Source organism: Micromys minutus (assembly GCF_963924665.1).
Source record: "Micromys minutus genome assembly, chromosome: 31".
NCBI lineage: Eukaryota > Metazoa > Chordata > Mammalia > Rodentia > Muridae > Micromys > Micromys minutus.
The window spans coordinates 14,223,584-14,237,104 of record NC_137966.1 but is presented as its reverse complement, the minus strand read 5'-3'; the positions used below and the strand labels follow the sequence as shown (position 1 = coordinate 14,237,104).

Below are 13,521 nucleotides of genomic sequence, written 5' to 3'. Positions count from 1 at the left end.
GTGTTGGTAACAGGTGGCCTTGTTTTTAACCCTCGCTGAAATCTCTGCTGCTGCTGTTGCTGTTGTTGAATTTTGGTTTTCTTTCCTACTTAGATACTTTTATACTTGTCATTAGATCCCTTCTTATATTTTGTGGCATTGAGAACACAATAGTCAAGACTCACCAGGTGTAATCTCACCCACTTGGGAAGCTGAGGCAGGAGAATCCAGAAATTGTGTGTCAATCTGAGCAACTTGTAGAGATTCAAAATAAAAAAGTGTAGAGGCTTAGTAGAGTTTCTGCCTAGCATGCAGGAAACTCTTGAGTTCCCTCTTTAGTAACACATGTATTACTAAATATAGGACATTGTGAATTATAAGCATATGGCTTGTGAATTATTAGAAGCATGGGAATTCTTAGAAGTCATAATTTTAGGCCTTACTCTTGAGTACAAAATTTATGTCTTGTATAGAATGACCTTCACCTTAATAATGAGAGGGAAATACATTCAAATGCATAGACAATTATGATTACTTTATTTTAAATTAATTTAACTTTTTATAGGTATGAGTGTTTTGTATGTATGTATGTATGTATGTATGTGTGTATGTATGTATCTATGTGTACCATGTATGTGCTTGCTACCCACAGAAGTCAAAAGAGAGTGTCAGATCCCCTGAGACTGGAGTTAGCATGAGCTATCACGTAGGTGCTGGGAATCAGCCCAGGACCTCTAGAAGAGCAAGTGCTCTTAACTTCTAAGCCATCACTCCCTTTTCCTCCCCTACTCTGCTGATGTTTTAATCAGTATTTTGGATTCTTTCTGGAGGATGAGACAGTAGTGGGGTAGTTTCTGTGTAGTCAGTTGTTGGAGGATTCAGAAACTCTTGATGGCTGTGCTTGGAGTTTCAGAATTGGACCTTTTCCTTCCATGGTGTGATCAGCAAAGGGAGCTTTGATTGTATGTTCAAACGTGTGCAGCTTGAAGAACAGCATGGCAGTGCTTTCCAGAAGAGATAGCTTTGAAACGTTTCTTCACCTTTCTCTTAAAAAAAAAAAAAAAAAAAAAAATTTTTACACTTATTTGTGTGTGGGGGGTGTCCATCCACCTTATATTTGGGTGGGGGAGGCACTGCCTTCAGGCTCATATGTGGCTAGTGTGTGTGTGTGTGTGTGTGTGTGTGTGTGGTGAGAAAACTCCTTATAAGAGACACTTCTAATCCTGTGAGTTCTAGGGATTGAATGCGGTCATTAGGCTTGGTGACAGATCCCTTTACCTGCTGAGGTGTCTCATCAGACAAAATTGTACTGTTTTTTTTAAATTCAGAATCATTGTGGTTACAGGAGCCTTGGTTGGCTGGATTGGTGCTTATTGCACTTGTGAGCAGAGTTTGCCTTTTTTTGCTTATTACTCTAGAGCTGATGATTAGAGACACAACTTACCATTGTTTCCAACCTGAAAACCATTTCCAGATGTTGAGATAGTTGATATTTAGAACCAGGACTGAGTTGGGTGTATTAGCTCATGGAATAATAAGTCAAGTGGGCTCCCAAAAAGGAGGTTCATTGAACTATAAAGAAAAGCAATAGTCAGCTGTGTTGACACACACCTTTAATCCTAGCACTCAGGGAAGCAGAGGCAGGTGGATCTCTGAGTTTGAGGTCAGGCTGGTTTACTGAGCTAGTTCCATGACAGCTAGAACCATACAGAAATACTGGGGGCAGTTTGTACATGAACACAGATAGACCAGGGCTGTTCTTTAAGCTTACTGGGAACACAAAGAAATCAAAATTGGCCACTTAAAAAACTATAGAATTAACACATCTTTAGTTTAAGAGGCACAGTTGAGTATATACTGTTTTTATTCACTGTCATTAGCCAATTTACTTAGCAAGATTTTAAAGAACAATTTGTTTTGTTTTTGAGACAGGGTCTTATGCATCCTAGGTAGGCCTCAGAAATTCCCTATGTAACTGAGAATGACTTGAGCTTCTGAGTCTCCTGCCTCCACTTAGAATTCTGGGATCACAGACATGCATCACCAGTTTATGCAGTGCTGAAGATTAAACTTGAAGCTGTAGATGTTGACAGACATGTGACCAATTGAACTACATTCTTAGTGTGTTTAATTTTTGAGACAAGATCTCTTCTAGTCCTCTGATGTGCTGTGAGCTGAGGATGACCTTGAGTTACTTCTGCCTTCCTTGTGCTGAGGTTACAGGCAGGTTCTGTCACACCTCATTTCCAACATGTCTTATGTTGGTATTTCTTTTATGTTTTTTGCTTTCAGCGTTAATGATCCTATTCAAGACCTCACAAATTAGAGGCAAGTGCTTACCAGTAATTTATCTACCCTGCCCCAAACATTCTTATTTGAATATGTTCTGCCTGTTATGCAGAGTGGGCTGTAGTTAGGAAGAACTAGGTTGGGAATAAGAAAATTTAGTCTACTGGGATTAATTGTTGACTCAGTTGGCTTGTGTGCTTTGATTAGAAATCCAACACTTTTTTCTTCTCTTCCTTTTCTTTTTCTTTCTCCTATTCCTCTTTTGTTTTTGAGAAAGGATCTCACTATTTAGCACTGGCAAATTTAGTACTCTCTGTAGACCAGGTAGCCCTCAAATTCTTAGAGATTCCTCCTCTGCTTTTGCCTCCTGACTGCTAGGACTAAAGGCATGTGCCGCCACACCTGACTAGCACTTTTCTTTATAGTTTAATGAACCTGCTTTTTTTGACAACCCATTTGGTTGGATCCCTTGTGGTGGAGGTAGCTGCCGCTGTGAACTTGTGCTCTTAACTACTCTTGTTTACTACTCTTTCCCACACCAGTGAAGGAAGGCTCTTCACTGGCTCATAGTGGGGAGCAATTTTGCTATGTCCTGCCAGTCCTTGAATGCTTAGAGCATTCTCAACTTGTGGGTCATGACCCCTTTGCAGGTTGTTGAATGACCTCTTCTCAGGGGTCACCTAAGACCATTGGAAGATACAGCTATTTACATTATGATTCATAACAGTTGCAAGATTACAGTTATGAAATAGCAGCAAAGATAATTTAATGGTTGGAGCCAATTCAACATGAGGTCGCAGGTTAGGATGATTGCAAACCACTAACTTAGAGCCTGATGATGTGCTATTATACTTAAGCCAAGTAGGGCCATCCTGTAAGGAAAGCAGGGAGCTTTACCCAGACAACCTGGCTATTCCCCAGTAGTGGGACAGGTAGTGGGGAGGAGTCCTCTAAAAGAAGATTGAGGCTGATGGGAGTTGGAAAAAGAAACATTGATGCTGAATAGGTGACTAGCAAGTGTCACTAGGAAGGAGGCCCTGGAACTAAATCTTCCTGGGCTTCCAATTTAGTATATGTGCTGCTGAAGCAAGCACAGGTGATAACTTCACAGTAAGTGGCATGTTAAGAAGATGCAAAGAGCCAGATGAAGTATAGATGGTATCAACAGACTTGGGTCACTGGCCTCTTTGCTTGGTGTCTCTGGTTTGGGTGCTCTGCTGTGCTCTTGGTGGCTCTTCTGCCTTGGCAAGAGTGGCCATTGCTCTCCTGTGTTACTGCATGTGCATGGTGATTTTTATATAGATGATTTGAGGATACTGTCAGATCTGAGAAGCCATGACAGTCTCACATTGAAGACAAGACAAACTGTTCGTATTGGTTTTTACATTCATTATACTCATGCAGCATCTTTTTATGTGAGTATCTCCCCTGACTCCCTTTTTGTCTTGTTTAGTGTTGTGAGACAGGATTTCTTTATGTGGTCTTAGCTATTCTAGAACTAACTGTATAGACCAGGCTGGCCTTGAATTCACAGAATTCTGCCTGGCTTTGCATCCAGAATGCTGAGATCACAGGTGTACACAATCACTAACCAGCTGTTTTGATTGAAGGCAAGGTTTAGAACTTGCTATGTAGCAAAGGCTGCTCTTGAATTTCTGTGAGTACAAGGCCAACCTGGTCTACAGAGTAAGTTTCAGGACAGCCAAGGCTACATAAAATCCTTGAAAACCCACCCCCAATTTTTTTTTTAAGGATTTATTTGTTCATTTGTGTGTGTGTATGGAGGGGGCACAGTGCCTACAAGGGCAGAAGAGGGAATTGGAAACTCTGGAGATGGAGTTACAAGAAGTTCTATGAGCCACCTTTCTTGGGTGCTGGGAACTGAACCCAAGTTATGGGCTCTGAACCCTGGAATCATCTTCCCAGACACTTTTTACTTTATGTCTCTTTTCTTTCCTCCCTCCCTTTCTTTCACAGGGACTCACCTTATATGCCTGGCCAAACTCACTAGGTGGACCAGGTTGACCTCAAACTCACAGAAATCCACTTGGTTCTGCCCCAGTCCTACGATTAAAGGTGTGTTTCACCACATTGGATCCCTTTTTTCTTCTTGAGAAGGGCTTTTACTCTTAAGCTCACACTGGTCTTGAATTTAATTAATTTATTATTATATTTACATGAGTACATTCACTGTGGCTATCTTTAGACACACCAGAAGATGGCTGTGAGCCACCATGTGGTTGCTGGGAATTGAACTCAGGACCTCTGGAAGAGCAGTCAGTGCTCTTAACCCTCTGAACCATCTCTCCAGCCCGTCTTTTTTCTTTTCTTTTTTACATTTTATTTATATGTCTCTGTGTTTGTATGTATGTGTATGTGGTACAGAGCACATGTGAAGGTCAGAGGACAACTTGCAAGAGTCTCCTCTCCTTCCACCATGTGAATCAGATTTGAACTCAGATTGTCAGGCTTGGCAGTTAAGCTAGCTCCTTTACCCAATGATCCGTTTATCCAAGGTTTGAATGTCATAAATGGTGGGGTTTTTTTGTTATTTTCATTTTTAGACCTTATTATCCTACTTTTTGTTTGTGTGGGCATAAGTGTATGAATGTGTACTACATGTAGGGAGAGATGATTGGAGGCCAGAGGATGTTGGGTTCCCTGCAGCTAGAATAATAACAACTGGTGTGTGAGCCTGATGCACCTGCTCTATAGCCCCACAGTTTAACAGGCATGAGTTAGCAGGGTGCTGGCAGTTTGCTGAGTGGGTTGGCAATCAGACCCAGGAATTGTGACACACTAACTGTCAGACTTGGATTGTACTCTCCATGGTAGGTGATCATGGCTCACAAGTGTCATTTGAATTTGATTGGGTTTCTCAACAAATCTTAATGATCAGGTCTGAAGTAAGCCCTGCCACTTGGCTACTGGTTTTACTTCTTAATTTCTGAAATGATCTCTTCTTACATTTGTGTTTTCTATACTTACCATCCTTGCAGCTGTGTCCTTCCCTGTATGTAGTCTTCTGGATCTCCTCCTAATGTCTTTTTGAGGCCAACACAGTGGTATATTCCTGGTCAGGCTTGACTACTGCTGCCATGGCATGGAGTGGACTTCAGATGGTGTTGACATCAGGAGCGGTATGGTGGGTTGGCTGGCCACATAGCCCTCCACTCAGAAAACAGGAGGAACTTTTAGACATGGTAACTAGCCCTTGCTCTCCAGTCCTCTTGCTAGAGGAACTGTTAGACCTACCTGAATTTATTGAGTTTTTCTGGTGATGGCTTAAGTAAACAACAACACCAAAAAAAGGAAAATAATTTTTTTTAAAACAGTTTTTCTGTATATCCTTGACAGTCCTGGAACTTTGATAACCAAAAGGTTAAGCTGATTTGGGGTTAGTGCTAATAGCTGTTGGGGGCGGGAGTGTCAGCACTGGTAGTGTTGCTATGGGAGCAAAACCTAATTATCTGGGGCTGGTAATCTCTGACTGGCAAGAAACTCTTAAACTTTAAACTTTTCGGGGGACAGCAAGAAAGAAAAGAGAAAATCCATACACTAATACATACAAACTTAGTGGCTGAAGCCTATCAGGCTCCTATAAGCAAGCTCCAACAACTTTATACATACTCATTCATATATACATACATACGTACATGCATACAGACAGACAGACAGATACACATTTATACCCTGGACGAATAGAGCAAAGCTCTAGTGAACAAGCTCTAACCATTTTACATACATACATACACACACACACATACACACACAATTGATAGAGCAAAAGTCTAGTGTGCACTCTCTAACCATTTATGTATACACATATATACATACATATATATATTACATACACATACACACATTTGATGGATAGAGCAAAGTTCTAGTGAGCAAGTTCTAACCATCTTACATATGTACAAAGTTGGTAGATAGATCAAAGCTCTAACCAGCAAGCTCTAACAACTTTTTCTCTTAGCTTTTTACACCCCTAAGACTAAGTTCTTTATGTAAAAGGAAGAATTACCTCATTAAAAAGCAGATTAGAAAAAAAAGAAAGTTATACAAGAGGAAGTTACAGCAGGATTATTGATAAGTGCAAAGCAGCAGTTTTATTCATCTTTAATTGAAGTCTAGCTAATCATCTATTTTCTGTTCTTACACTCATAATAGAGTTGCCCACTCCTTGTCCATGACCTTACTTATCCTGATGCACACCCATGGCCTCATCCCTGGACTTAACCTAGAGTGAATGTTTTTCTTGATCATTAATTGTGCCAAGCCTAATTTTATTTCTAGTGCAATGTATTTGCTTGTAGCTCATGAAAATCACTGTACTTCGCCTTTTCTAACCTGTGCAGCCTTTATTTACTATTCTATGAGGAGAGGCACATTCTAGTTTTGATTCTAACTTTATTACATATTTAAATCAAATAATATTCTATCTTCCTAAAACTATTTAAATCAAACAAAGAATATTGTAAAATTATTAATTCATCAAAATAATATTATTTTATAAGAGTTCATCTTGGGGCTGGAGAGACAGCTAAGTGGTTAAGAGCACTGACTGCTGCTCTTCCAGAGGTCCTGAGTCCCCAGCCACACATGGTGGTGGCTCACAACCATCTGTAATGAGATCTGGTGCCCTCTTTTGGCATTCAGGCATATATATAGGCAGAACATTGTATATATAATAAATAAATAAATCTTTTTTTAAAAAAAAGTTTACGTTGATCTTAACCTGTAGAAAATTTGCTCAACAGAGTAGGCTAACACCCAGGAAGCAATCATAACAGTATAGGCAGAAAAGGTCTTTCTTTGCCCAGTTATTCCGTGTCAGAACAATGAGGAGTACAGCCATGACACACATGAGAAGCAGATCAGCCCCAAGAAACAATCCTGGGACAAAACCCCTGGGGCTGTGCCTTTCCAGGGTTCACCCATCACAGCCATGCAAAACAGTGGGCCAGGAAGCTCACCTGTCTACTGAAGCTCTTCCTGCATGGCTTCTGCCAGTAGACTAGGAGAGATCTACAAGCCTCTGCCTCCCTAGTGCTGGGAAGGTGTGTTTCCATCAGCTAACAGAAAAAAAGAAATGTAAGAGGAAGCACCCAGCAGGTGCATAGGTAGCTTTGGGTCATAATTTGAGAGAGTCAGAGGCTTCAGTGAGAATATCTGGTTCCACTTGATCTTAGCCAAAAGGCCAAGAAGCTGTGAGAGAGAACATCTGAGTGCTTTCAGAGGAGGGTGTAGTTTGTTGAGCCTGCGTTTGAAGACAGAGACACAGGATGTCTTAGACTAACTTGACTATCTCTTCATGGCCATTTGTGACTAAAAATTTATCATTTAGTCTGACTTCCTTGTAGCTGTCTTGTGTGCTCTTTTTTTTTTTTTTTTTTTTTAAGGTTTATTGGGCTGGAGAGATGGTTCGGCTCAGCAGTTAAGGAGCAATTGAAGACAGTAACAGTGTACTGTGTACTTACATAAAATTTTTTTTAAAAAAATATTTGTTTTATATGTAAGTACACTGACACACCAGAAGAGGACATCAGATTCCATTACAGATGGTTGTGAGCTACCATGTGGTTGCTGAGAATTGAACTCATGACCTGGAAGAGCAGTCAGTGCTCTTAACCATTCAGCCATCTCTCCACCCACTTGTTACTCTTGCTATTGCCTTTGGGCATGGGGCTAAGGAAGAGCGAATCCCTGTTGCTGTGTCTACCATTTTCCACATGCTGGCTGGTTCTGTGGAGTGAATTCTTACTACATGACCTGAGAATGAGAAAACAGGAGACTCCTAGACAGTCTTCACATACAGATTTGGATTCTAGGGAGGAAATCTTGAGTGTCTGGGTGGCTCCCTGGCCCTTTGGAACTTATATTTCTCTCCATTACCATTAAGAAATGTCTGTCATAGAAGCCAGTGAGTAGCCCTGGTGTTAAGTTCTCAGGGGTGTACACTTTCCCTATGTGAGCTAGATCAAAAAAGGTTTGCTTGTTTGTTTTTCAATCATTTAATTTTATGTGCATTGATGTGAGGTTGTCAGATCCCCTGCAACTAAAGACATTTATGAACTGCCATCTGGTTGCTGAGAATTGAATCTGGATCCTCTGGAAGAGCAGCCAGTGCTCATAACTACTGAGCCTTTAGCTACCAGATCCAAAAGGTTTCTAAAACAAAACATTCTCTTATGTATCCTGGGTTGTCCTCAAACCTGTTCTGTAGCTGAGGATTACTTTAAACTCCCAGTTTTCCTGCTTCTACCTCCTAAGTACTGGAATTACAGGTGTGAATTATCACATACAGCTTGAGAAATTTTAAAGGTTTTTTTTTTTTAAAGTGTGTATATGTGTATGCATGCTCACTTGCAAACACACACACACACACACACACACACACACACACACGAGTGCAGGGACTCACTAAACTCAGAGAGATATATTCCTGAGAGAGATGGAATTACAAGCAGTTGAGGTTCCCAACATGGAGGCTGAATTAAACTTTGGTCTTCTGCAAGAGCAGTACATTCTAACTGCTGAGCTATCCCTTTCCCTCCTTTCGCCAAATTTTGTATATTATTTGTGTGTGTCAGAGAACAACTTTGTGGAGTTCATTCTTTCAGTCTTGTATGGTTACTTAGGGTTTTATTGCTGAACAGACTGCATGACCAATGCAACTCTTATAAAGGCAAACATTTAATTGGGGCTGGTTTACAGGTTCACAGGTTCAGTCCATTGTCATCATGGTGGAAGCATGGCAGTGTGCTGACATGGTGCTGGAGAACAAGCTGAGAGTTCTCCATCTTAATCTGAAGGCAGACAGATTATCTTCTGTTGGCAGTTAGAAGGAGGGTCTGGTTCCATGCTGGCATAAAGCCTAGGAGACCTCAAAGCCCACCCCCACTGTGACACATCCCCTCCAAAAGTGGCCACACTCACTCCAATAAGGCCACACCTTCTAGTAGTTTCATTCCAGGTGGGCGGAGCATTCAAGCACCTGAGGCTATGGGAGCCTGAGGCTATGGGAGCCAAGCCTATTCTAACCACCACCGGTAGATATCCCAGGGATTAAACTCAAGATTGCTAGGCTTGTTCAAGTACTTTTACTCACAGAGTCATCTTAGCAGCCCTCAAGAAATATTTTTTGTTTGTGAATATCCAGTGAAAAATGCAAAAATTATTTCTTAACTAAGTAAGTAGAACTACTTTTTCCCTTTAAGTTGTTTTGAAATGCTCACACCTTTAATCTCAGCAATGGCAAAAGAATCTGAGTGAGTTCAAGGCCAGCCTGATTTACATAGATCCTGTTTGGTTTTTGTTTTGTTTTGTTTTGTTTTTGAGACTGGGGTTCTCTGTATAACAGAGCCCTGACTGTCCTGGAACTAACTGGAGCTTTGTAGACCATGCTGTCCTTGAAGTCTCAGAGACCTGTCTGTCTCTGACTCCTGAGTGCTGTGAGTAAGGTGTGGATGGTTCATCATGCCCCGGATGAAAGAGCCTGTTTTAAAAGTAAGGGGAAAGAGAAACTTAGTTTTGTTAAGGCTGGTGAGATGACTCAGTAGTTAAAAGCCTGCCTCTGAGCCTGAGGATCTGAAGTCTGAGTTTGATCCCTGGGGTCTGCTTAGTGAAAAAAGAGAAATGCTTTCACAAGTTCTCTGATACTACAAACGCATCATGGCACAGACACCCGTACATATCTCCGAAAATTAATATGAAAGAGTTAGATCCATAGTGAATTTAGAAACCCCAGCTTAAGCCTGGTTTGGTGACACATGCCTTTGGTCCATCCCAGCACTAAAGGGAGACAGAGGCAGGCAAATCTGCATGAGTTTGAGGGTAGCCTGGTCTACAAGCAAGTTCCAAACCAACCAGGGCTACACAGAAAAATGCTATATCAAAACCAAAATGAAAAAGAAGAAAAGAAAAAGAAATCCTAGCTTAATAAGTTCACAGGCTATATTTTGTGAAATTGACTACATTCCTACTGTAGGTTTTTACTATTTTGTAAGTATTCTGCAGAATGAGGAGGTTGTAGAAAAGCCATAGATAATATGTGGGAGGTACAGAAATCCCCACCAGATGCCTGTGGATTTCAGCCTCTACTTGAGCATTTAGCCTCCCGAACAGAGCTTATGTTTAGATGCTGGTAGAATTAACATCTGGGTTTGCAAAGGTGGATGGTGGATGACACACTGAGGATCCTAGGTTTTCCTTCCTCTGCCCCTACTTGGTCTTTGCAGCAGCTCATCCATACTCAGCCACCTACATCAGTTTAGCTGCAGCTCTCTGTTCCAACCATGTGAGCTACCCCACGTGAGTGCAGGGAATTGAACCCAGGTCCTTTGAAAGAGTAGGCTGTGCTCTTAATCACTGAGCCATCTCTCCAGTCTCATTAGAGCAAATCTTAAATATACCAATCCCTTCTACCAATGCTGCAGAGATGTCATGTGAACCCTAATGTACCCACCGTAGTATCTGTACATGCCTGTCAAAAGATGGCTTTTCCTGCAATAGTCATGCAAAACTCCACAGTCTGACAGAACTCCACGGCATCCATGAAATACTTGGGATCAGCTCCAGTCCTGAGCTCCCAGGCCATGTGATGTTGGTACCTGATACTGGTTTGGTGGGTTTATAAATGGGAAGCACTTACAGGCAACACAAGAGTGAACATTTTATGGTAGCTGTCTCTGTAGACCATACTACTTTGACTCTTACAGCAGTGTTTGAAAAGAGCAGGATTTATATATTTGGCACAGGTTGCTGGCTTGTGTACATTTCATTGTGGCATCAGTATGGTCTCTCTTGAAATTAAGGTCAGATGCCTGGTGACTCTGCCTGTGTCCTTGTGTCAGTATGCTAGTTGGTCATGAAAATTCAAGTTTGGTCTGTGCCTTTCGGCTTTGCCAATCTTTCTACAATCCAAATTTCATATATTTTAATTTACCTTTCAGCTCTTGCTTGTGGCTGGGTTGCAGGAGTTGGTGGAAAGCAAGTTAGTCTGACACTGACAGTTCTTCCTTCAGCCCTGTCTAGTCTAAGGGTCTGCCCTTGTATGGGAAGAAACTAGCTTTGCTTTGCCCACTGTGTCTCAGTAGTAAGTAAGAGTCAGTTCTGTGGACTAGGCAACCATCTTAACATTAAACATAGATAGCCTCTTACCATTTAACCATCTTTCTGTGGAGCTAGACTTGAGTCAAAGCCCTAATCTTTCCTATCCCTATACCCCAGGCCCAGCCTTCTATAAACCATTGACAAATCTAGAAAGTGAGTGCAGCTCTTGTTTGATTGGGCAGTGGTCAGCCCTATGCTGCATATCTTTAGCTGGGTGGGGGAGTCTTCATCCCCTGTCAACCAGGGAAGGTCTAATTACTGTGGGCCTCTTCTGAGCTCTGTGCCCTTTTAAATACTATAAATGCTCCCCAACCCTGTAGTGGTGGTGGTGGTGGTGGTGGTGGTGGTGGTGGTGGTGGTGGTGGTGGTACTGATTTTCTCCAGATTGTTACTGACTAGTTTGCTGGGCACATTTTCTCAGGTAGGTGTTTATGCATCTCTATAGAGCACTCAGTTCCCCTCTTCTTTCATCATTTTCCCAGGGAAACTCTTCTATACTGTTGGCTACATGTGCTGCTTCTTTTTCTATTTTTCAGGCATGTACATGGCGCTTAGGAATACATGCGGCCAAAATACCCATATATGAGAAATGAAATAAACGATATTGACTTAGGCATAGTGGTTCATAACTTTAGTGCCATCCTAGTACTAGGGAGGGTGAGGACATCCAGTTTAAGACCAGCCCAGTCAACACAGTGAGACCCTATTTCAAAAAGGCAAAAATAGGGGCTAGAGAGATAGCTCAGTAGTTAAGAGCACTGGCAGAGGGTTCAATTCCCAGCATTCACCTGGAAGCTCACAATTGTCTGTAACTCTAGATCTGGCCTCATATAGACATACATGTAGGCAAAACAGCAGTGCACATTAAAAAAATAAAAACAATTTTTTAAAAAGGCAAAAAATAAGCAAAGCTTTACAAAAAGCCTGTGGTTTTTTGTTTAATTATTTATTTTTATTTATATGAATAAACTGTAGCTGTCTTCAGAATCTCATTACAGGTGGTTGTGAGCCACCATGTGGTTGCTGGGAACTGAACTCAGGACCTCTGGGAGAGCAATCAGTGTTCTTAACCACTGAGCATCTCTCCAGGCCATCTGTGTTTTATTTATGTGGTTATTTTGTTTGTACATGTATCAATTCTTTACATTTTATCTATCTTCCCCCAAAGCTCACACCTGACAACAGTGTTTCTCTGAAACTCATTCTATAGAGGAGACTGGCCTGGAACTCAGAGATCAGTCTGCCTCTGCCTCCCAGGTGCTGGATTTAAAGGCCTGTACCACTACCTCTGGGCTTTTTAAGACAGGGTCTTTATTGAGTCTTTGTGTTCTGGATTTAATAAGTAGATCAGGCTAAACTCAAACTTTACAGAGATCCTTTGACTTCTACCTCCCAAGTGCAGGGATTAAAGGCATGTGTCAAAAGGCCTGGCCTCTTGAATTTGGCATGGTACCATGTGCCTGTATCACTTGAGCCCAGGAATTCAAACAAATCAAACAATTTAATCCTAGCACAGAGACTGAGGGAGGATCACAGGTTTGAGACCACTCTGCATAGTGAGTTCTAGGATTGTCTGGGCTGTGTAGCAAGATGCAATCTTAAAAAAATTAAAACCTCCAAACTACCACACACACATTCTCCCTCCCTCTCCCTCTCCCTCCCTCCCTCCCTCCCTCCCTCCCTCTCTCTCTCTCTCTCTCTCTCTCTCTCTCTCTCTCTCTCTCTCTCTCTCTCTCTCTCTCTCTCTCCATCCACTTTAAAAGAGATGCATACACATCTAGTTAGATGTGTCCATTGGTAAAGACATTGCTAACCTGAGTTTAACCCCCACTACCCATATGACTTCTACAAGTTGTCCTCAGTCCTCAGTTCACTTGCTATGATTTGTGCATCCCTATAAATAAATAAATATATGTGGGCAAGCCATAGTGCTGCATACCTTTAATCCCAGAATTTGGGGCAGAGACAGGAGGACCTCTGTGAGTTAAGGCTAGCCTGACCTACATAGTGAGTTCCAAGACAGCAGAGAGAGAGACCTTTTCAACAACAACAAAAAACCCAAAACACAACAACAACAGAAAATGGGATAGCTAAACATTTTTTTTAAAAAATGCATTTGTGTGCTGGAAAGATGGC

General features: G+C 41.6%; 1 protein-coding gene across 2 annotated transcripts in view; it reads left to right on the top strand.

The window, feature by feature from the left end:
- Positions 1–13,521, top strand: part of AXIN1 (axin 1) — a 51,438-nt gene that overhangs the window by 4,981 nt on the left and 32,936 nt on the right. The gene's annotated exons all lie outside the window — the stretch shown is intronic.